The 22,602-nt window shown below is 46.7% G+C and overlaps 2 pseudogenes; one reads left to right on the top strand and one right to left on the bottom strand.

Moving 5' to 3' along the window:
* Positions 1-2,487: 2,487 nt before the first annotated feature.
* LOC147662734 (uncharacterized) lies at positions 2,488-4,824 on the bottom strand (annotated as a pseudogene).
* A 12,961-nt stretch (positions 4,825-17,785) lies between these two features.
* LOC147662733 (uncharacterized) lies at positions 17,786-19,335 on the top strand (annotated as a pseudogene).
* Positions 19,336-22,602: the final 3,267 nt, after the last annotated feature.

Below are 22,602 nucleotides of genomic sequence, written 5' to 3'. Positions count from 1 at the left end.
AGCAATCTCCCCGTTAGTTTGGCAGCGCTATCCAGCAGGGAGATTGGGCGGTAATTTGCAGGGTTCAAGGGATTCCCCTTCTTATATATGGGGATAATCACAGATTTGTTCCAAGATACCGGGGTCGCACTTTGGAAACTGTATTAAAAACTTGGGTCAAGGGTGGAGCCCATACATTTTTATGTACAAAGAAAATATCCAGAGGAACCCCATCTGACCCTGCTGCGTTTAGGGCAGGCGATTGAGAGAGTGCAAGCTCAATTTCCCCTGAGAATTCCATCCCCAGATGGGCGGTCATCAAGTCCTAAGGTTTTTTGTAGCGCTACCCATCTCTACATTAAAAATGCCCTGGAAGAGAGACACCCAGGTGGATTGATCTATATGAATATTAAGAGAGGGGCCCCCCTGAGACTTCAGAAAAGGGGCATTTACCACCTCCAAAATACGATGCTATCTTTACTCCTCTTAGCCTCACACAAATTTACCCATGCTTCATCCTGTAACTCCTTTTTTCTCTCCACCCTAGCTGTCTTACAGTCAGCTCATAGCTTCCTTATCATATCTTTGTTTCTTGGACTTGTTTTAAGAGCAGTGCGAAGATTTTTGGAGGCCTTTGAGCAATTTGTCTCAAACCCCCTTATCAACGATGGAGTGTTTCTTATAGCTGGATGTAAAAGATTAGAATTTATAGATATTAAAATTTTACTAAATGCTATTACTACTTGATGACTATCAGTGTTGGTGTCTAAGCAGGATACAATGTCAGGTAACACCTCCTTTACAACCTTTAGGAGGAAGGAAATAGTGTTAATTTTCTCTTAATTAAGAGTAGATCAATTTTTCCTACTCGGAATCGGTTTTGGGGTAAATATAGAGCTTGACTTAGCAGAAAGAGGCCAAACAGAACAAAAAAAAGAAGGAAAGCATGATCACGGAACTCTGTCAACTCGTCTATGGAGGACTTAATACATCTCTTAAAATTAGACTGAATAATTGTAAAATCAGATGTCGAGGTAATTCCTGTACGATGAAAGGTGAGGAGGGGTTGACCAGTCATGGGGTGACACAGGTTTATTATAACTAGGTCACAAGTTAATGAAAAAATGTTTGAAGTGCTTCCGTAGTTATGATGCATAAAATGTACTAGCAATGAATCATTAGTGTTGGTTACCCCACAAATACATTGGTCCGAATTGGGGCTCCAGTACACATGAAAATCCCGAGCTCAAATAAAAAAAATTGAACATGTTTGGTATGTTAAGAGATTCCAATATTCCCGCCAACTAATCTGTCACCTGTGTATAATTCTTAAAATTATTATTATAAAAATAAATGTGTAACAAATCAATTTTCCCAGAACCTTCAGCGACGATTACATGAAAATGGGGCGAGGCATTGATAAAGGTCACCTTAGATAGGGTGATCGTGTTTTCTACAATTCTGAGTAAGCCCCCCCTTAGATCTACGTGCTACTGATGGAACTGCTGGCGTAACAAAGGAGTTGTAGCCATTTACATAGACAGACTGCTCTGCCCGATTTTCCTGTAAGCAGCTAATATCAGAATTCGTGAACACTTTTGATTATCCTTTTTGTTTTCATAGCCCGCTAAATTCCTTGAGAGAATCTTTATATCACTTAGGGACTCCTGCGACCAAATCGCTGTCGGTATTGGTGAGATGGATGATGTAGGGTCAATTGGTAAGGATGTAATACTGCTTAGTGAATGAAAACTTTCCTAGCTAACGTACAGGAAAGTTTCAATTCTATTAAGGAGGCGGAGGCGAGGATTATGCTGTCACTTTCTCCCTTTATTGTACTCCAGCAGCGATTAAAAGGTATCAACATCTTTAAAACAAACTACATTTCCCATCAGGGAAAATAGAAACAGAAAATGTCCCAGTCACTGTCCAATCACGGGCTCGGGATCCTCAAATCTTCCTCTACTGGCACTCTATCCTCCTCTTTCTTCCTGCGACACTGCCACAATCCTTCGTCCGCTAGTCCTGTTTGCCCGCTTCGGAACCTACGGTACAAGCAGACTAAGTAAGGCACCAGGAATTGAACTCCCAAAGCAACAGTTAGCCTCACTGTGTAAGCCAGACGGCAAAGAACATCATAGCATCACTGAGAAAGTCAATTGACATAATAAAAGTCATCGCCTACAACAGCATATTATAAAAACTGTATCATAAACATTTTACTTATCGTCCCAACGCAGCTATTCTGGGAGGGTTCGAATGAAGACAGGGTGGGCTAATCCTTGCCTCCGCCTCCTTAATAGAATTGAAACTTTCCTGTACGTTAGCTAGGAAATTTTTCATTCTATGTCAGGAGCGGAGGCTTCTGATTAGGCTAGTTCAAAGCTTGTCCACCACCAAGGAAGCCAGAGACACTACTGTCTTAAAGTAAAATCTTTTGAAGGTGGAGTCTGAGGACCAATCTGCGGCTTTCAGAATGTCCTCCAGACGAGTCCCCAGGGAAAAGGCTTAAGACGCCATCGCCCCTCTTACAGAATGGGCCCCAAACCGGGAAATATCTATGCCCGCTTCCTGCATGACCCAGCGCACCCACCGCACGATAGTAGGGGATGAAACCGCCCTGTGTGGTTTAGTAAGAGCAATGAACAACTGTTTGACACCCTGTGGGCGTATATCAACCGTCGCCACTTCATAGGCCTTCAGCGCCCTAACCACACACAACTTCGGGACATCCGGGAATGCAGGATACGAGATGGAGCGCGAGTTGTCCTTGGTACGTCTGGAAACATGGAAGGTAACTCCATCTGGGGTCAAGACCCGACCTCTAAGGTCCAAGGCTCTCACATCTGAAACCCTACGACCCGAAATCAGACATAGCAACATCGCTAACTTAGCTGAAATCTGTTTCCTTGACAGATATTTATTGGTCGGACACTCTCGAAACAAGTTAAGGACCTTATTTACATCCCACAAAACTGAGTAGTGAGGTTCCGGAGGAACTGATAACCGAATCCCCCGCAGCAGTTTGCAAACCAGAGGGTGTTCCCCAATCGGGTGGTTGTCCAGCGGGGTATGACCTGCCGAGATGGCCGACTTAAAGGTATTGATTGACCTATACGCCAAACCTTCCTTTGCCAGAGATGCTAAGAAATTAAGGACATGGACAATGTCTGCCCCCATTGGATCAATCTGTTGTCGTAGACACCAACCATTCCACCGAGACCATGCTGATCGGTACCTCTTGTTGGTACTGTCTGCCTATGATTTGGCCAACAGCGTGGCAGCGTCCTCCGAAAGTCCTGGGACTTTCCAGCGTTGCCTGTAACCCGCCAGGCCATCAGACACAGGTGGCCTGTGACCAGGAGGTGGTGAGGTTTCCCCTGAGGATTCCTGAGGAGATCTAGAATGTGGGGTACAGGGATTGGAAAATCCCAGGAAAGTTCAATCAGAGCTGGAAACCAGGCTTGCGATCTCCAGATCGGGGTGATCACCTCCAGATCCGCCTGCTGTCTCCTCACCTGGGTTGACACTCATGATCATCGCAAAGGGGGGGAACGCATAGCCCTTCTCCTTGCTCCAATCTTGCAGAAACGCATCCACCGCAGTCGCTTCCGGGTCCGGACGCCAACTGAAATAGCTCTTCAGCTGGGCGTCCAGACGGGAAGCAAAGAGGTCCACTGAAAACGGACCCCATCTGTTCCCAATCGCCTCGAACACGTCGGGGCGAAGTTGCCATAGGCTGGCGCCTCTCCAGTGATGAGACCACCAGTCCGCTACTCGGTTGGCTGAGCCGGGAAGGTGCAACGCCGACAGGGATATTTCGTTGGACAGGCAGTACTCCCATAGAGTCCTGGCAAGGTTGGACAAAGCCCTGGACCTGGTTCCTCCCAGGTAGTTGATGTAGCGCACCGCCGCCACGTTGTCCATCTTCAGAAGGACACAGCACTGAATCCTGTCTTTCGTCCAACACCTCACCGCGAAGGAACCTGCCATTAACTCCAGGCAGTTGATGTGATGGGCCTTCTCTGTGGATGACCATACTCCGCCGGTATAAACAGCGCCACAACGTGCTCCCCAGCCCAGGCCACTGGCATCGGATTCTATCACCAAATCCGGCTTGGAACCGAAGATCGCCCGACCATTCCAAGCGTCCATATGTTCGATCCACCATCGAAGCTCCGTCCTCGCCTCTTCCGTGAGGGGAACGACCTGGAAATAGGTAAGGCCCTTGCGGGGGTGAAAAGCCTTGAGGCGCTGGAGGGCCTGATAGTGAAGGGGCCCCGGGAATATCGCCTGAATGGATGACGACAGGAGACCGACAACCCTGGCTAGGTATCGCAACAGAATCGTTGGACGTGCCAGGGTGCATCTCAGTTCGTGCCTGATCTTGGACAATTTCCGCGAAGGTAACAACATTGTGGCTTCCACTGAGTCTATCATAAAACCGAGGAACTGCATCCTCCGCGATGGGCGAAGGTCCGATTTGGCCTGATTGATGATGAATCCCAAGGACTCCAGAAGGTCGACCGCCCTTTGAAGCTGGACCGACAGCTTCCGCGGACATTGATTCAGGAGGAGCATGTTGTCCAGATAGATTATAAGACGAATGCCCTCCGTGCGCAAGCGCTCCACCGCCGGCTTTAGCACCTTGGTAAAACACCACGGAGCGGATGACAGTCCGAAAGGAAGGGAGGCAAACTCGTAAACCTGCGGACCCCACTGGAATTGAAGAAAACGCCTGTGGGGGGCGAAGATGGGAATCGTGAGGTAGGCATCCTTCAGGTCCAGCCGGACCATCCAGTCCCCCTCCTGAAGCAGATCGCGTAGGAGGTAAAAACCCTCCATCTTGAAATGGCGGTAGATAAGCCAGCCATTGAATTCCTGCTTCTCCACAAGAAAGAGATTGCTGAGGAAGCCTCGCGGGTGCAGCTCTGCCTGCACAATAGCCCCTTTCTATAGGAGATCCGCGACCTCCTTGTCTATCAGAGAGCATTGATCCTGCGTGAAGACGATAGGTCTGTGGCGAACGGACTGCTTGGGGAGTCCTGAGTACTCTATTTGAAACCCTCTGACGGTCTGTAAGACCCAGGCGTCGGAGGTGAGCGAAGACCATGCCTGAAGAAAAAACTGAAGTCTGCCCCCCACTTTCAGACCCCTTACATTTTGAAGTCTCACCTTTGTGATTATTGGAGCCGCCGTCTCCTCTTCCTCTTCCGCCACAGGGATAACCTCTGGTTTGATAGAAATTTCCGAACTTGTCCGGATCCTGGTATTGACCCCTGTGAGAATCGTCCTGCTTGTAGGAGCCTCTGTTATAGGGTCTGCCAGACGAGCTGCCCCTTCCTCTGGTGGCACCAAAAACACGGGGTGTGAAGATCCGTTTCGCGGACGTCTGAGCCTTGTCCAAGGAATTAAAGGTATTCACAAATTTACCCAGTTCTTTGACAAACGGGTCACCAAAGAGGTTACCCTCTGCCATCGGGCCTGCCTCGGATGTGGCCAGTTCCCCCAACTTCAGGTCTATCTTAAATAAAATAGATCTTCTCCTTTCCTTAGAAATGGCTACATTCGCATTCCCTAGGAAAATAATCGCCCTTTGCACCCAGCCAGAAAAGGTCTCCGGGGAAATCAGGGACCCCGAGGCCTTGGCATCTTCGGCCATGTTTAGGATTTTTGCCAAAGGCCCGGCCGTGTCCAAGAGTTTATCTTGGCAGGCCCTCCAAGAACGGTCTATACCCTTTTTAGGGTCCTTCACAAACTTCGTGAGGAAGGTGGACATCTTGGGGTCAATCTCTGGGGTAACTGTAACCTTACCCTCCAAGGTGGGACGCGGGCACTCTGCCCGAAGGCAACTACGCACCTCCTGGTCCAAAGGCTTACGAAGCCTGGCCGCTATGATTGCCGCCACTTTGGGGGCGGCGAACCCAGTGCGATGAGCGCGGGTGGAGCAACTCGTCCGGGTTGAGCATGTCTGAACTGGGGCCGGATGGGATCCGCGGGAAGACACGAATGCTCCGGTTCCCCATTCGAGGTTTGGGGTGACTCATCTGGGTCGACGGTGGTTGCGTCGTCCTGACCCCCCTCCAAGGCTCCAGACGGCACCTCCTTTGAGGTCGAAGGGGTATCAGCAGTTTTCGCGTCTAAGAATGCCTTTTTCAGTTGCGAGAAGGCATCTGAATCCACCCCCGTGTCCTCCGAGCGCTGTCTTTTGTGATCTGTGGAGCTCGTCGATGGCTGGTCTAGGGGTATGGGGCCAGTTTGCCCCGAAGGGTCTGCTCCTGGCCCGAAGGGTTGGCACTGTTCCTGAAGCTGGTCAATCTTCTTCTCTAGGGGCGCAACCACCCGCGTCACAGCCTTCAAAATTGAGGAATCCATAACTTGGCAGAAGTGGTCATCCACCGGTAGGTACATGACCTTCTGCTCTTCCTCCTCCTCGTAATATTCATCATATTCCATCGCATCTGCGCAACAACAAGAAGCCAAGCCAGTAGTGGGTATGATCGGACAGAGCCCGTAAGTATATATTTCTTCCCACCACAGCGGGTTTAGTAATATCCGGGACCCAACAACCTCTGCTATGAGGCAATGAAAGAAGCCTGCCTGGGCCGGTCCCAAACTTGCGTGAAATGTCTTACCCGCCGCGCGGGTGTTCAGGCTCCAGGCAGGGGCTCTAGTGACAATAACGTAGCCTTAGCGCTGCCTTTTCCGTTATCTATTCGGAAATGCGAAATACAAACACACACAAGTCCTTCCCCGTGGCGCGCGAGTCAGTTGAGCCGCTTTCCCGTAGGCGAGCACAAAGCGGAACTCAACGACTCGCGCCCAACAGGGGGTAGAGCTCCTCAGAGCGGCAGCGCGAGGCGCACGGTCCCCTAGCGGCGGGAGGCCGCCCGCGCACAGAGCCTGAAAGAAGAACCCCGAAAGGAGTGGAGAACGCCCCCGCGGCCACACAGAGTCACCGTCACAACCCCCCAGGGGGGAAAAACATCAACGCGCCAGCGTGTGCGACCCTGTACAAACCAACAATACAATTATCAATGAAATTAGAGTCAGTCACAAAGGTAAAGAAAAACACTCATCTGTATGCTGCTGGAGCAGCGAAGAAAGAGGGGGATAGAGTGCCAGCAGAGAAAGATATGAGGATCCCGAGCCCGTGATTGGACAGTGACTGGGACATTTTCTGTTTCTATTTTCCCTGATACTCATAGGAAATGGTAGTTTGTTTTAAAGATGTTGATACCTTTTAATGGCTGCTGGAGTACAATAAAGGGAGAAAGTGACAGCCTAATCAGAAGCCTCCGCTCCTGACATAGAATCTAAAATGACCAACTGAACCATCTCCACGGGTACCAAACCAGAAACCGTTTGATAATAGTTATAGAGAACAGACTGAGGAGGCAAATGATTTAGTGGAAAGATCAGTCAATCACATGCCTCCATATCTTCCAACAATGACTACCTATTTGATAGGGCAAGGGCATCAAAAGCCACCTGGGCAGGCTTATGACCAGTTCTCATTAAAGAAAGGCCCATAGTGAGTAAGGTGGAACTATGTATTGTATTGTAGGTGTACTTATATAGCGCGGTTCTGTCGCCCCAAGGGCATCCTGGCGCTTGAGATCGGGTCAACAACACTTCCACTGCTCAGACATCCCTAGGGAAGAGATGCGTTTTTTGGGCTTTCCTAAACGGGAAGTAGTCCCTTTGACTTCTCAAAGGGAGTGGCAGGGAGATCCAGAGTTTGGCCGCTGCGACGCTAAACGAGCGGCCACCCATCCTTACTCTCTGGAACCTCGGAACCACAAGCAATTGTGCCGAAGAAGAGCGAAGGGACCGCGAGGCAGAGTACCAAGCGAACATGTCCTGCAGTGGCACTGGGCCCTGTCGATGTACCGCTTTAAACACTAGGCACGCCGCTTTATACAATACACGCAGGTGCACCGGCAACCAGTGTAGGTCCCTTAAGGCTAAGGTGGAGGAGCTAAGGTTAGGGCGAGAGAGAGCCAGCTTAGCGTCCATGTTTTGCACCCGTTGTAACTTCCCCAGCAGATTTTTTGGGGCCTACAGAAGCAGCGCGTTGCAGTAGTCTAAACGACTCAGTATGGTCCTGTGCACTACTTCCGGCCTGGCCTGCTCAGGGAGAAGGGGCAAGACTTTACGCAGCATGCGTATCCGCATCATGCACGTGGAGATGGTCTTATTAACATGCATGTCCAGCTGTAAATTTGGGCCGAAAATCACCCCCAAGTTACGAGCTGACTCTGCGGCCGACACTGTCTCGGGGAAAGGAGATGGCCAGAAGTTCTCTGGAAGTACCAGAGGAATCCGGTCCATGGAGCAGTGGAGCACCTCGGTCTTTGTGCTGTTGAATTGCAAGGAATTGGCCCGGAGCCAATCCGCTGTAGCTGCCATGCAGCGATGGAATGTCTCCAGCGAGACCGCATTATTTCCTTCCAGGGAAAAGACCAGCTGGGTATCATCAGCATAATTGAAAGCCAAGATACCAAAAGATTTTATAAGCTAGACCAGAGGGCGGAGGTAGAGATTGAAAAGTATAGGGCTGATGGCCGAGCCCTGTGGAACCCCCTGCCCTACTTTCCGCAACTCGATCGGAAAGGAGGAAGCGCGACCATCTGCTGCCGGTTGTTGAGGTAGGATACCAGCCAGTCTCTTGCCCCCTCTGTGACCCCGCACTCCTCCAGCCTCCTGATGAGGGTCCGATGGCAAACCGTATCGAACGCGGCCAACATGTCGAGCAGCACCAGAAAGGCTGCCCGACCACTATCGACACGCGAACGGAGATTGTAAAGTACGGTTACCACTGTGGATTCTGTCCCATGCGCTGGACGGAAACCAAACTGTGTCTCATCGAACCACCCGATTTCTTCCAAGAAGCCCGAAAGGGAGCGGGCCACCAACTTTTCCACGATCTTAATAGGAAAAGGGAGCAAAGAGATCAGCCTGTAGTTGGAAAGACAGGCAGGGTCCAGAGTCGGTTTCTTAAGCAGTGGAGACACGACTGCCGACTTCCAGCACTCGGGAACTGTTGCCGAGTCCAAAGACTGGAGGCAGATGGAGTACAGAGGCTGGAAGAGTTCCGCCTGAAATGTCTTCCAGAATTTGGGTGGCAATGGGTCAAGCGGAGAACCCGATGACACCGTTCGTGCCAGGCTGCAAAACTCCTCAAAGGAGGGAGTGGAGAAGCGTCTTAGTTGGGGTCGACTGGACACAGCTTCCGGAGCTCCCAAGCTGGAGGCATGACCACTCAGCTGGAGTCGACTGGGCGAAGTGTCCCGGTCTGCCCGGGCTGCCTGGCTAGAGGCAAGCCTACTCAGCCGGGTTTGACCGGCCACGACGTCCGACGCCTCCAAACTGAGGGCATGTCCACTCAGCAGGGGTCGACAAGAAGGAGTATCCGGAGCTCCCAAACTAAGGACTGGGCCACTCGGCTGGGGTCGACTGGGTGACCCGTCCGGAGCTCCCAAGTCGAAGTCGGAGACATCCGGCCGGGGTCGACTGGACAGGCTGCCCGGAGCTCCCAAACCTAGAGCAGGAGGCACTGGGTTTTTTAAGCCTTCCATGATCTTAACAATCTTCTCCTCGAAGGCACTCGCCAGGGAGTCTCACAAGGCCTGTGACGCAGGGACAGTGTTGGCCGCGCACACAGGGTGGGTCAAGTCCCTAACGATTTTAAACAGGGCTTGTGACTTGTTGGGCGCCTGGTTCAAGGTGGTTTCCAGGAAAGCCGCCTTAGCCAGCCTGATCTGCACCTTGTATTCCTGCAGTGCCAGCCTAAAGGAAGCCCTCGCTGGATCCGAGTACTGCTTCCTCCAGGCTCTCTCGGCACGTTTGCAGCTCAACTAGTGTACATGTACTAGTGCGGACCTATAAAAAAGCCCACCGAGACTGCATAAATCTGAGAATGGAGTAAAGGGACAACCAGTAAATTCCCTAATAGGTCTCTCACTAGCCATTCATTATCAAAGTTTAAAATAATCAGTCATTATTGGTTGGTTTTACACCAGACCCAATTCACTGCATTTTTCTGGCCATTATCAAATGATTTTGGATGAGATGACCTTTATTAGAGTTTTGAGTCATCCAGTGTCGAGCCTTGGCTATCAGCTGAAGTGAAGATTTTCTAACATTGGGATGCAGTAAAGGCACGTTGACTAAAACTTGAACATAATGACAAGCTGCAGGAGGGAAGTCCATGTATGTTGATTTGGTCTGCTATGGGCCTGAGTAGACGGGGGATTTACCTGAACCTGTGGTCTTGTTAAGTCGTGTGATTGCCCCTTACCCATAGAATCTTGTATGGTCACCTGGGGTGGGCAACACTTAGGGACCAAATCTACATGGTCTGGACCTATAGGATCCCGGCTGTTGGCCAACTGATTTTCAACACTAGGATGACCAATAGAAGTTGAGGGCGATTTAGCTAACTCACGACCAAGGATCATGTTTTCACAATTAAAACGCAAATTATCAATTTCACAATTATAATTTTTTAAGAGTTTTTCAGACATCAGAGAGGATGACCGTAGTTGCGATCTGTAGAATCTAAACGGGCATAGATCGGTTGCAAAGGTGGTTTAAAGTTATCAAGAAGATCACACCAATATGAGGAAAATGTAGTCTCTGAAAGTTGCTGGCTATTCATACATGTGGAACTTGCAGGCATAGAAACCTTTCTGATCTTTTTGGCAGGACACTTGGAGGGCAGCATTGCATAACCTCTTTTTCATTTACCATTTACGAAGGTAGCGTCAGTTGGTTTCCCAGTAAATGTAGAGGCAGGCTGGGAATGTTCGGGGGTTGGTACAGAGACTGCCGGTAATTCTGGAAGAGAAACCCCATATAGTTTTGTTACACTCCCCTTAGTTGGAAAAACAACTAGATTAGATGACTGCCCTGTCAAAGAGGTAACAGTTACCTCCTCTGTTGCTCTCAGCTTTTTCTTGCCCATGGTGGGCCTGTACCGGGGGAGTGTAGAAGTTAGAGGGGGTCCCAGCCTCCTCTGGGCTCCTACAGGCATGGATGGGTCTGTCCTTGGCCTGGGCGAGGCCCACGCAGAAGTACCACTCTGCTGCCTTTAAGCATCTCCAGGTGCCGGAAGAGTGATGCTCTGTGCGGTGGAGCCTGGGGCCTGTAGTCCGTGCCCCGGCTCTGCTCCGATGCGGCCCCCACAGCAGGACCTCGCTGCTGCCTTTAAGTTCCTCTGGGTGTGTGAAGAGTGATGCATCGTGTGGTGGAGCCTTAGGGCTGTAGTCAGTGCCCCGGCCCTGCTCCAATGCATCCCCAGGGAATCTCTAATAGAATGCTCTACCTTGCACTCACTTCAATTGTCCGACTTCTGGACCCCGTTTTTTCAACCTGGCCACCCTTCAAACTGCTCCCCCTAGTCCAGTGACCTGGTCAAACCATTATTTGGTGCCTATGACCATTGATACACCTAGCCTTGAAAGAAACATTGCAGGTAACCCCACAATGAGAAAGTTGTGGCATAAACTTGACCCTTCTGCCTTTTCAAGGTTTATCGAAAGGAGTGTGCCTCTATTAGACTCCAATATAGAACGGGCGGAGACTTCCACTAAAGCATGGAAATCTGCTCTATTGTGAACAACCTGATTAAACCCACCTCCACTCCTGGATAAGCGGAAGCTTCTAACAGCCACTGCAGCAAGCTTGGTCAATGATCTTTATCTTTACTTTAACAGGGGTGAGGAAACAGTCAAACCGGTCTCTCTTGACACAGGGACCTACCACTCGCAATGGGCTACCTTGGACCAATTGGCTCTACATGATGCAGATTCTATTTCCACCTTAATGCGTCAAGTCAAATCTCGATCTCCAGATGACCCATTTAAACCTGATTATATTTTGAAATTTCAGTAGAGAGTCACACCCATATTTCTAGAATTAGCCAAACTCTTGCTGAGCACAGAAGAAGTATCAATATCATGGAAACACGCCAAGGTTATCCCTCTTCTAAACAAGCATTTGCAATGCAATAGGTCTCGCATTTACGTGAGTTTGAGCTACTGACATTGCAAATGACAATGCCTTTTATTTTTGTTTCCGTTTTAAAAACATAAATAAAATACATTGTTATTTACAATGCCAATAGCTTAAACTTGCGTAAATGCAAGAGCTATTGCATTGCAAATGCTTATTAAAGACAGCGCCCACATCAAAATCAGTGCAGGCACACCCCTAAAGCCAGCCCTGTACCTTTAACTTGGCAATGCAGCAGTTAGAAGCTCGCTCGCAATACTTCCATGGCACAAGTCCGTTAATGTAACGCCTGGCACTTTTTAGCACAGTTATTGTGCTTTAAACGGGACAGCACTAGCACTTGAAAAGCAGTGCTGGATTACGTCACATTTGAAATAACAATTTCTAGATGACAGATGCTGAGGAAAACTTATAATGTGGCTAGTAACAATTTCAAATTCCAATAACTTTGTCAACACCTTCCACTAGTGGAAATGAAATATCAACAATGTCCAGACCCTACACAAGCACACACGTACCTGTTTTTCAGCTTATCGTGCTAAGCCATCATCTGATGCACATGATTAATGTGCTGCCAAAATCCAAGATCTACTGCGTCTCTTGTCCTGGAAGCATGCAGCTGGGGGAGGGGTACGACGATGAGGGAAGAAGGGTGACTGTATATTAAAGCAAAAACGGGGGGGGGTGGAGGTGAGGGAACACTATACAAAACTGCCCCTAAAAAATAAGCATCGAGAGGCGTTCAGGCGTTACCAAATCCGTACTAGTCCTGGGAAAAAATACAACCTGCCCCCGGATCAACAGGAGTCCGTGCATAATCCAGGGGCGATCTACCAATGTGATGCTGCACCACAGAATACAGTGGCCACACACAGCGCGCGCAAACTTCCTGAAGCTGGGATGCCACACACAGAGGGCACGCACATTATCTAAGTTCAGATGCCATATACAGAGAGTGCAGGAATTGCTTTGAGTTTGAATGTCACATACGGAGTACACACAGACAGCGTTGATTGTGCTGCAGCACACAGAGTCTAATTTGGGTGGCAAACACAAAACACACAAACCGCTCTGTTTCGGATGTCACACACACAGGGTTCCCGCTATCGTTCTTGCAGATCACACAAATTGGCCAGGGTAGGAAATCACCCACAGGAGACACGCAGTGTCACTGGTTCGAAAGCCACACACAGTACATGGACAGTGTGTGCACAAACTGTCCGTGTACAGAGGCCACACTGAAAGTGCACATGAGTTTCGGCGTGCCGTGGCCACAAGCAAGTGTATGGCACATAAACTGTCCTGGTACTGAGTCAGAATGCTATACACAGAGGGCAGACACACTGTCCGGACGCCACACGCAACTGCACACCTAGATATTCGTTTTGTGGGCAGTTACCAAGAGCTTGCAAACTGTCCGGTCTGAAACAGAGACCACACAAACTTCCCAGTCTTGAGGGGGTGGGGCGTGCCCCCCCGAAGAGCACAGGAAACATCCAGTGTTCGGACGACAGACCAGAACCCGTGTGGCCACGTCTCCATTGTACATAGCTTCGTTCTCAGAGGTGCATTGCGCACACTGCGGTGCTTTCTAGATGCTTTACCAAAAGAACCAAAATTGAGAAATGTACCAAAATATTTCTAAATATCACTGTCGGCTTTAAAATAAACGTATTTAATCAGAATGAATCTTGTGTTTTCAAAGCATTTGTTTTTCATCTCTGAGAATTGTTCCACTTGAGAGAGCGCTGGTTGTTGTTTTACCCGACTCACTAGTAACCACACATCCACAGACCTCCCGAGCACAGGGCACTCACAGACCACCATGAAAGCGTCTTTCCTGCTCTTCAAATGCACGGGCTAGAAGTCACGTCATCGAGAATCCACGATCGTTTTTTGCACCATTCCCAGTCTTATTAAATATCCTATAAATCATGCACCTGATGCCTCGCCGAGCCGTGTTTAATTTTAGAAAACGGGCGTGTATTAAATCGGGTCTTTAGCGGACATGAAGTGGCTCGGCTTTTACCAAAGATATACTTTTAGCTGTATGTTGCTTTTAGACAAATAACGCGCAGTTATACAAAATCTTTGCCTTTTAACCAATGCTTTCTTTGTTTATAAACAAAAGAGAAGAAAAATCGCATTAGTCGAACTTGACAAGGTATCTGTAGGTGCCGCCGGAGTGCAAACAGAACAAGCAGAACGCCTGCACTGCATCAATCTCGGGAGGAGAGGCTGATGTCACTGAAGTCCTGGAGAGCTGCAGCCAATCCCGGCGCAGCCATCTGATGACGCGGCGGGAATGGCTGAAACTTTGAGCCAACCACAGCGCGGCACGGAGGTGACGTAGGTGGAGCAGGCAATGGTGTCCCGAGGTTCCCGGGCTGCTGGCGGTGCTTCTAATGGCAATGTTGATGGACTCTGACACGGCGGTGAAGTTGGGGGGTAAGTTCGCACACCATAAGAACCTCGGGCCAGGAGCGATGTGGTTATCACGTACAGCGCTTTCCCTGCAGCGCTTCCCAGTTCTATATACGCAGGCGTGCGTGCGTGTGTGCGTGTGAGTGAGTGTGTGTGCGTGCGTGTGTGCGTATGTGCGTGTGTGTGTGTGTGTGTGTGTGTGTGTGTGTGTACGTACGTACGTGTACATGCACGGCTGAATTGCTGCAAATGTAGACAGGAGCCGACGTGCGCGTGCACGAGGTCAAATCCGGCGGAACAGCGCGTGGCACCCTCTTGTCCGTCATTCCCAGCTCGACCTAAAAAGCCTTCGCTAAATGGCACTCGGCCAGAGAACTATTGACCCATTTCTCTTCTGTCATTTCTGTCCAAGGTTGTGGAGAAACATGTAAAAAATCCTCTAACCATAATATTTGAACAATATAAAATATTAGATTGTTCCCAAAATGGATTTAGATCATACAGCACCGAAACTGCTCTTTTAACAGTTACTGAATCCCTTTGCAGTACTGCATATGCAGGCAAATCCCGGGCTCTGATACTCCTAGATTTAAGTGCAGCCTTCTACACTGTCGCACATGCAATAATATTAACTCGCCTCACTGACCTGAGGGTACAGGGCAAAGGTCTGGCCTGGTTTACCTCCTTTTTAAAGGAGTGGTCTTTTAAAGTTATACCCCCCTTTTGTCTCATCACACAGAGGACTGGCTCCTGGCATCTCCCAGGGTTTGGAGCTCAGTCCTACCCTTTTTAATATTCACATCAGACCTCTGGTAAAGGTAGTTAATTCCTTTGGAATCTCACCAGTGTTGTATGCAGACGACACTCAGCTAATTATTTCCTTGTCAGCAGAGTTGACCAGCGGTTGTATCAAATTTAAAAACTGTCTAACAGCGATGGCGGCATGGATGCACAACAACTCCTGCTGGGCAGGCATATCCATTTTGGAGTGATCAATGATGTCCAGAAATACTATGTACCCGTCGAACATAAAGTGGTGGTAGAAAACCTTGGGGTATGGATGGATAGCTCTTCATCCTTTGAAACCGGTGTCCGGATTCTAGTAGGTCACTGTTTTGGCACCCTAAGGAACCTCAAACCAATATTAGGACACTTTTCCTGGCAATCCCGCCAACTGATTGTACAATCCCGTGTCATTTTGCTCCTGGACTTTTGCAAATATCTCTATTTGGGCTCTAAAGAAATCTGTTCTGAACAGATTTAGCTCTGCTTCCCAACCTTTGAACTATTGAAAAGCTTTCAAAGCTCTATCCATCTCCCACAAAATCCTATGCAAGCAAGGAGAACCCAGCCTAGCTGCCTGGATGCAATTTTACAAGCCCTCCAGAACGCTATGCTCCGCCAATCTAAACAAGGCCCACATACCTCGTCACAGCAGAGCCAGAATGGGAGGTTTCTCCTTCCATGTCTTGCTCCGACCCGATGGAATTCTATGCCTCCTAACCTTAGAAAGAGTCAATATCACTTACTGATCCAGAAACAGTGGAAGACCCAAATCTTCTCCATCTAGGCTGACGATTTCACCTCTCTGCCGCTTGTTTCATAGGATCCATTTATGTCCCTTGCTGATATTGTCTGACACCTGGAACCTCCCCTCCCCCTCAAGGTAGGCAGTCTCCAGGTGTTGTGCTATCTAAGGCTCTGCTCTCCTCTTGTAAAGGATCAAAGTGGTAACACCCCTGCAGCAAGTGCCTCTATCAGCCGCAGGAATAAGATATAGTGCACACCAATACCCAGCCCAGTAAAGGTCTGAAAGAGACCGAAAAAGGATCATGTACCTACAGGTTCGCCTCCTCTGTTTGTACCTCATTAGTAGCTCCCTGTGCACTTCCTCCGTTTGTATGTCCCTGGCGAGCCTCTTTAATGACGCTTGTGATCCTGGTACTGCCAAGCATGGCCGTTTGTCTATCAGATCATTACCTGATGTCTGTTGTGTGCATCGAGTCACTCCTCTGCTTTAGCTGTGAATGAACCCTGTGGAGCGAGTAGACAGACACAAGGGAGTACGGAAGGCAATGAACAGGGAGTAAGGTGAAGCTGGTTTCAAGAAATGCCCAAAGGTGTAAATGCTGCACACACCTGCCACTGACATCTTGTCCCACTCTGCCAATGCTCCATCCACCTACAGAGTTGCATGCTAGCACCAAACAGAAAACATTAAGTCAGATGCCATGGCAAGGTAGAAAGAGACAAAAAGCAGACATGTATTGACAGCAGAGATATTGCAGGTATATTACAGGTTGTGATGGAATCTCTATAATCAATGCTGTAATCTTCCCACAAATGCTTGAACCAACCCCATTAAAGTGGCAAAGATAACTAAAGATAACTAAACAAACAGAAAAGAAAAGACAGGAGTCAGCTGCTCCAGTGTGAACAGGAAAGTATTGTGAATGGAGCTTCATTTCTTATATACTTCCAGGAGCAATACCTTTATTATATACTTCCTGAAGAGTTTTCTTTGTCATATAGTTCTTAAAAGGGTTACCGTTGTTATACACTTCCTGAAACTGAAGTGACAGCAGCACATCCTGATCCATCTCTTTTTCCACAATCCCTTCTTGTTTAAATGAAATCTTGGCCATGTTGCATCTTCCTAAAGCTGTACCTCTAGCGAGAGGGAGCTCCGTGTGTGCTCTTTCTGTGCTAAGTTACTCTATGAACACTGGAAAATCACCTCATTTTCTGAAGTAAGTAAGAGTGACATGTTCAATGGAAGATTTAGTTAAATATCTGTGTATGGTGAAATATCTCTTGGTAACTTTCATAAATGGTAAAGAAGCGATATCGTATACAACTAGTTAAATATTGTGTATTCTTTTTCTCTTACATTTCCATTTAGTGATTTTAAATCTCTTCATATCCAATAGGAAACCAGCCTTGAATGCCCAAATGATCGTGAATAATGACAGTAATCGTGCAATTCTGAAAAAGTGGTTAGAAAAATGAGCTCCAATATTCAGGAAAAGATCTGCACAGTCCGAGACTGAGGACCCTGAACATAAACTGATAGATCCTGGAAGAAGCAGTCAAGAGCATATCAGTGGATGCAAGAGTCTGAGCTGTGCACCTCCTCACCACAAGACGAAGAAATGACCTCTAGAAAATTAAGTCAACAACACTGACAAACCACCTCCTGTATAAACAGTCCTGCACCACCCGCTTTGATCATGTGTTCGGTATGGGGTGGATACAGCATTGCTCTGCTTCCTGTAATGATGGCAGACTACCATTCAGCGTGCTAGGTGTATTATAAACTCTTTCTGGCCAAACCACTGGAACAAGAGAAAAACACAAGGGAGTGGAGCCAGACAACTGAAGGGTAATAGAAAGAGAGGGTCTTTGATCTACAACAGACTGTGCTAATTTGCATCGACCAGAAGGAAGACTAATCTTTACCCGTAACACACAAAACTATTATGCAATCTCAAGACATACCCACCTACAAAGAAGCTTTACTTGTCAAAATAATAATATATGTAGCTGGTGAGTCTTGTATTTCATTGTGAAATCTGAAATCAACCATCCCAAAATACCACACAAACACCGGTAATGTGAGAATAACACAAGTGCTTTATCAACCATGTTAGCTCCTCAGGAAACGCACTCATGGGATGCAGACAATTATAAACCCGACCCAGAGACACTAACCAAGAAAGAAAAATCATACACATGCAGCAAGAGCTTTAGTTTGTCATCGCTACTAAAGAACCATAAGCAAACACACACAGGAGAAGCAATGTGCAATTGCAATGAATGTATGAAGAACTTTAATCAGTTAACACTCCTAAAAGATAATCAGCGAACACACACAGGGGAAAAATCATACCATTGCAATGAATTTGTGAAGAACTTCAGTCAGTTATCACAACTCCAAAGACATCAGCAAACACACACTGGGGAAAAACCGTACCATTGCACTGAATGTGTGAAGAAATTCAGTCAGTTATTAGACCTCCAAGTACATAAACAAACACACACAGGGGAAAAACCATTCAAGTGCAGTGAATGTGGAAGTAGTTTTAGTGATTCCTCAAAACTCAAGATTCATCAGCGAACACACACAAGGGAAAAGCCATTCCAGTGCAGTGAATGTGTAAAGAGCTTCAGTCTGTTATCACATCTCCAATCACATCAGCGAACACATACTGGGGAAAAACCATACCATTGCAATGAATGTGGAAGTAGTTTTAGTCATTCCTCAACACTCAGGAATCATAAGCGAACACACACAGGGGAAAAGCCATTCCAGTGCAGTGAATGTGTAAAGAGCTTCAGTCGGTTATCACATCTCCAAAGACATCAGCGAACACATACTGGGGAAAAACCATTCCAGTGCAGTGAATGTATGAAGAAATTCAGTCAGTTATCAACCCTCCAGAGCCACCAGCGAACACACACGGGGGAAAAACCATTCAAATGCAGTGAATGTGGAAGTAGTTTTAGTCATTCCTCAAATCTCAGGAGTCATCTGCGAACACACACTGGGGGAAAGCCATTCCAGTGCAGTGAATGTATAAAGAGCTTCAGTCTGTTATCAACCCTACGGAACCACCAGCGAACACACACGGGAAAAAACCATACCATTGCACTGAATGTGTGAAGAGCTTCAGTGGGTTGGCAACCCTCCGGAGCAACCAGAGAACCCACACGGGGAAAAACCCTCACCACCCAGCCAGTGAGGAACAGCAACAAGACTGCTCTCCAGCACACCCATCCTTATACATAACACACTACAGGGGTTTGCTCCAGGGTCAAACTTACTTTACTTTCACGTTAACAGCAACAAGTTCTAAACTGGAGAATCTATATTTATATCTATATTTAGGAACAAGGGGTTTATACTTCCATTAGTGGCATAATACATTTGAAACCCAGTACTTTATAGATCTGTATTAATGATACATAACAAAACACCCGAAAACAACACCCATGTATGGACATCCTAGAGCCTTTAAAAACCTCACTACAGAGGTGTACCAGGATTTACGTTAACATTAACATGAACTTAATTATGATACAGCAAGAACAATCATGAAGCTATGAAATGTACACAATGATGACTAGATGTTACATGTTAATAAGAAATTTATGTTAGACATGTAATAAAAAAACAAATGTATTTGAATTCATGGTATTTGACTGCTGAGGGTATATAAGGCGATCTTAGATGTGATTTATTCCCTAAACTTTAAAGATAATTTGTGATGTCAGCAAGAAGCCTTGTTTATTTGGTAATAGAGGGGTCAAATCTCGATAGCATGACTGCTTTCAGCTGGGAGTCTGGTGCAGGTGGTATCAGAGGGGACTATTCTCACCAGTGTGCCTTCTCTGAGTGAGAAGTGGTTCTTTGCTTGAGATGGTACTACCTCTCCTTCTGTGTTAATGAAGAGAGAAGTGCTACCAGTAATACTGAGATCTGGGATTCACAGCTGTTTTGGGAACTAAATTCAGTCTTTTTTACCCAATCAATACCTGATTTATTTAGGAAAGCTAAAATATGTCTGTATCTTGGCGGTCCTCTTGTTAATAATCCATAAAAATACCACAGGGATTTAAACATGAATTTGTCAAATACTAAATTGTCTTTTTTTTTAATGTTGTTCTATAGCGCTGCTTTATCTAATAATGTCTGATGGGTTTTCTTCGAGCCCTTTCTTCATCTGAAGACTCTAAACAAGGCTGGTGGGTGGGCCGTTGGTTTGGCTGGTATAATGCTTTGTTGCATTTTTTGATAGAGTGCCCTGAATCCAATCCCCCTTTCTTTGGTGATTTTTCTATTTTGAGTTACATTTGAAGACTGTCCCGCTCATTTATAGTTTAACAGGGGTCCACGGTCTGCCAGAGGAACAGACGTAACAACTTCCACTACCCCGTTGGACTACCATGCACCATATTTAGTGATCCCCACCAACCTGGCCATCCCTGTGTCTTCAGAGGAGCAACAGGAGCTCCTCTAAAAGCACCTAAAGTTTGGTGAGTGTCTGCCATTTTTCACACAGTTGCACAAAAGACTTTTTGGTTTTACTCCTAAAGTGAGTTTGCTTTTTGTAAAACCAATAAATAATGTAATTGATACACTGAGAGCTTTCTACAAGGGAGTCTAGTTCATTTTTCTTAGATTTTTTTCTGTTTGAGACAGCCAGTCTTTTCATTGTGTTCCTGAAGAGAAACAAGTGGTCAGAATGCCTACCGTAAGTAGGGCAGACAGTTTGATGTACGTACACCAACTGCCCCAGGTATGTCTGTCATTGTAGTGAGGGTTCCTGAGGTTCTGACCTCTGTTCAGAGGGGTTCAGTAATAGCTTCTTCTCACCAACCTCCAAAATTCTCCAATTTATTTTTATAATCCGTTTAATACAATTTGCTGATGGATTATACATGAGAACCACGGCCATGCTTTCATCTCTTACTCATGCATTAGGGATCAGGAGGTTGCCTCTATGATTCTTGGCCTCTTCTTCGCCTGCTTTAGTCCTTCTGGGATAACCTCTTCCACCAATTTATCCTTCAAGGATTTCTGTTGTTTCATTAAAGAGCCTTATTCGAACAGTTTCTCCAAATGTGTAAAACTGTTGAAAGTGGAGATTCTTCCTTAGAGACCTTGGTTGGAAGTTTGCAAAATCGTGTAGGGTGTTGTCTAAAACCAGTGTGACGTTCTCCAAGGCTGTGCTGTTGCATAAAATGCTGTGTAAAAGCAGTGTGCAGCCTTCTTCCTCTTCATAAAGACTTATGTAAAGCACTTGCTGCCAACTGCGGCATCATAGTTTCCACCTTATACCTGGGATTCTATCTATTTGTCGCAATCATTATGAGACGCAGAAGCTGCAGAAAGAAGGGCATAAGGATTCACTAATAATGTATTGTTATTAAAATGTTACAGATCACAATGACAAGTTACAATTCAGTCAAACTGACACACTCAAATAAACGCTGTGGCCCTGTCACTATTGTGGCAAATATCTTAAATACCTAGCGCCTCCATGTAAGTCTTACAGAATGGTGAACACACATAGATCAACTGTTGTATACACCACACTTTATTGATGAGAAACCTGTGGGGAAGCATACAGTAATTTGACTATTAAAAAATGAATAAGGTTAAGTAGACCTCCTTTACCAAAATATCAAATGTTATGATGTGGTAACATAGTCTTTCTTGAGTTAAATCCCTAGCTTGAGAATCCTGATCTCTCGCCGATGGGTCTGTCAGCAAAACTGACCATGAGTTTGTGTTTCAGACAGAAATCCTTTTGATGTTTTGGTTAGGCAGTGATCTCCTGGAATTCTGTTCGCAATTTCCAGCTGTACAAAACGTTTTTTAACATCAGTGGATTATCCTGCCTTTCCCGAGCAACCAAATCTCTGTGTAGCTTGATGACTTAAAGAGCAGTAAGCTGGAACATTGGGTCTCTGAGTGCTTGATTCTTAAGTTCGTATTTACTTAAGGAAACTTCATTGTCCTCTATCCTCTGCTACTCTTTCCAGATGGATTACGTGGTCCATGAAACAATCTAGAATTGATAGAACCTGTTTCATGAGGTCATTCCTCTAGGCCTGCCATGACTTCCTAAACCTTTCCAAGGAAAGAACATTGTGAGAGCAGCAAATTGGATTTGGCTTCCACTTTCAAAACTTTCCATTACAAGCCAATTGTTCATGCTTGTTCCTTTAAGCAGTTTTAAAATAGCATGATGGTAGTCTCCAGTCTCACAAGAAAATCCAGGTGTTCCCAGTGTCTATGATGGAAAGTCCTAATTTAATTAAATGCACTTAGTCGACTATCTTTAATTTTGTGGATAGCAGTTTGATTCTGTTTAATATGTATAGTCCCTCCCTAATTTGTTCTTCGATGCAGTGGTCTTTAACCTGTGGTCCAAGGACCCCTGGGGCTCTGCGAGGCCTACTCAAGGAGTCTGCAAATGTTTTTACAAAATTAAATAATAATAAAATGAATAAAGGATGTACGAATGAAGAAGCAAAACTGAAAATTGTGAACCTTTTTCAATATTTGATTATGAATTAAACAAAAGTTGACTGCTCCTCTACAGCAATTACTTTAAGGTAGTGGTGGATGCGAGGTCTCAGCAGTCTCCTTACAAATATGGAAGCTGGCCCTGG

Source organism: Lissotriton vulgaris, unplaced genomic scaffold, assembly GCF_964263255.1.
Source record: "Lissotriton vulgaris unplaced genomic scaffold, aLisVul1.2 SCAFFOLD_211, whole genome shotgun sequence".
NCBI lineage: Eukaryota > Metazoa > Chordata > Amphibia > Caudata > Salamandridae > Lissotriton > Lissotriton vulgaris.
This window is presented reverse-complemented; position numbering and strand designations above follow the sequence as displayed.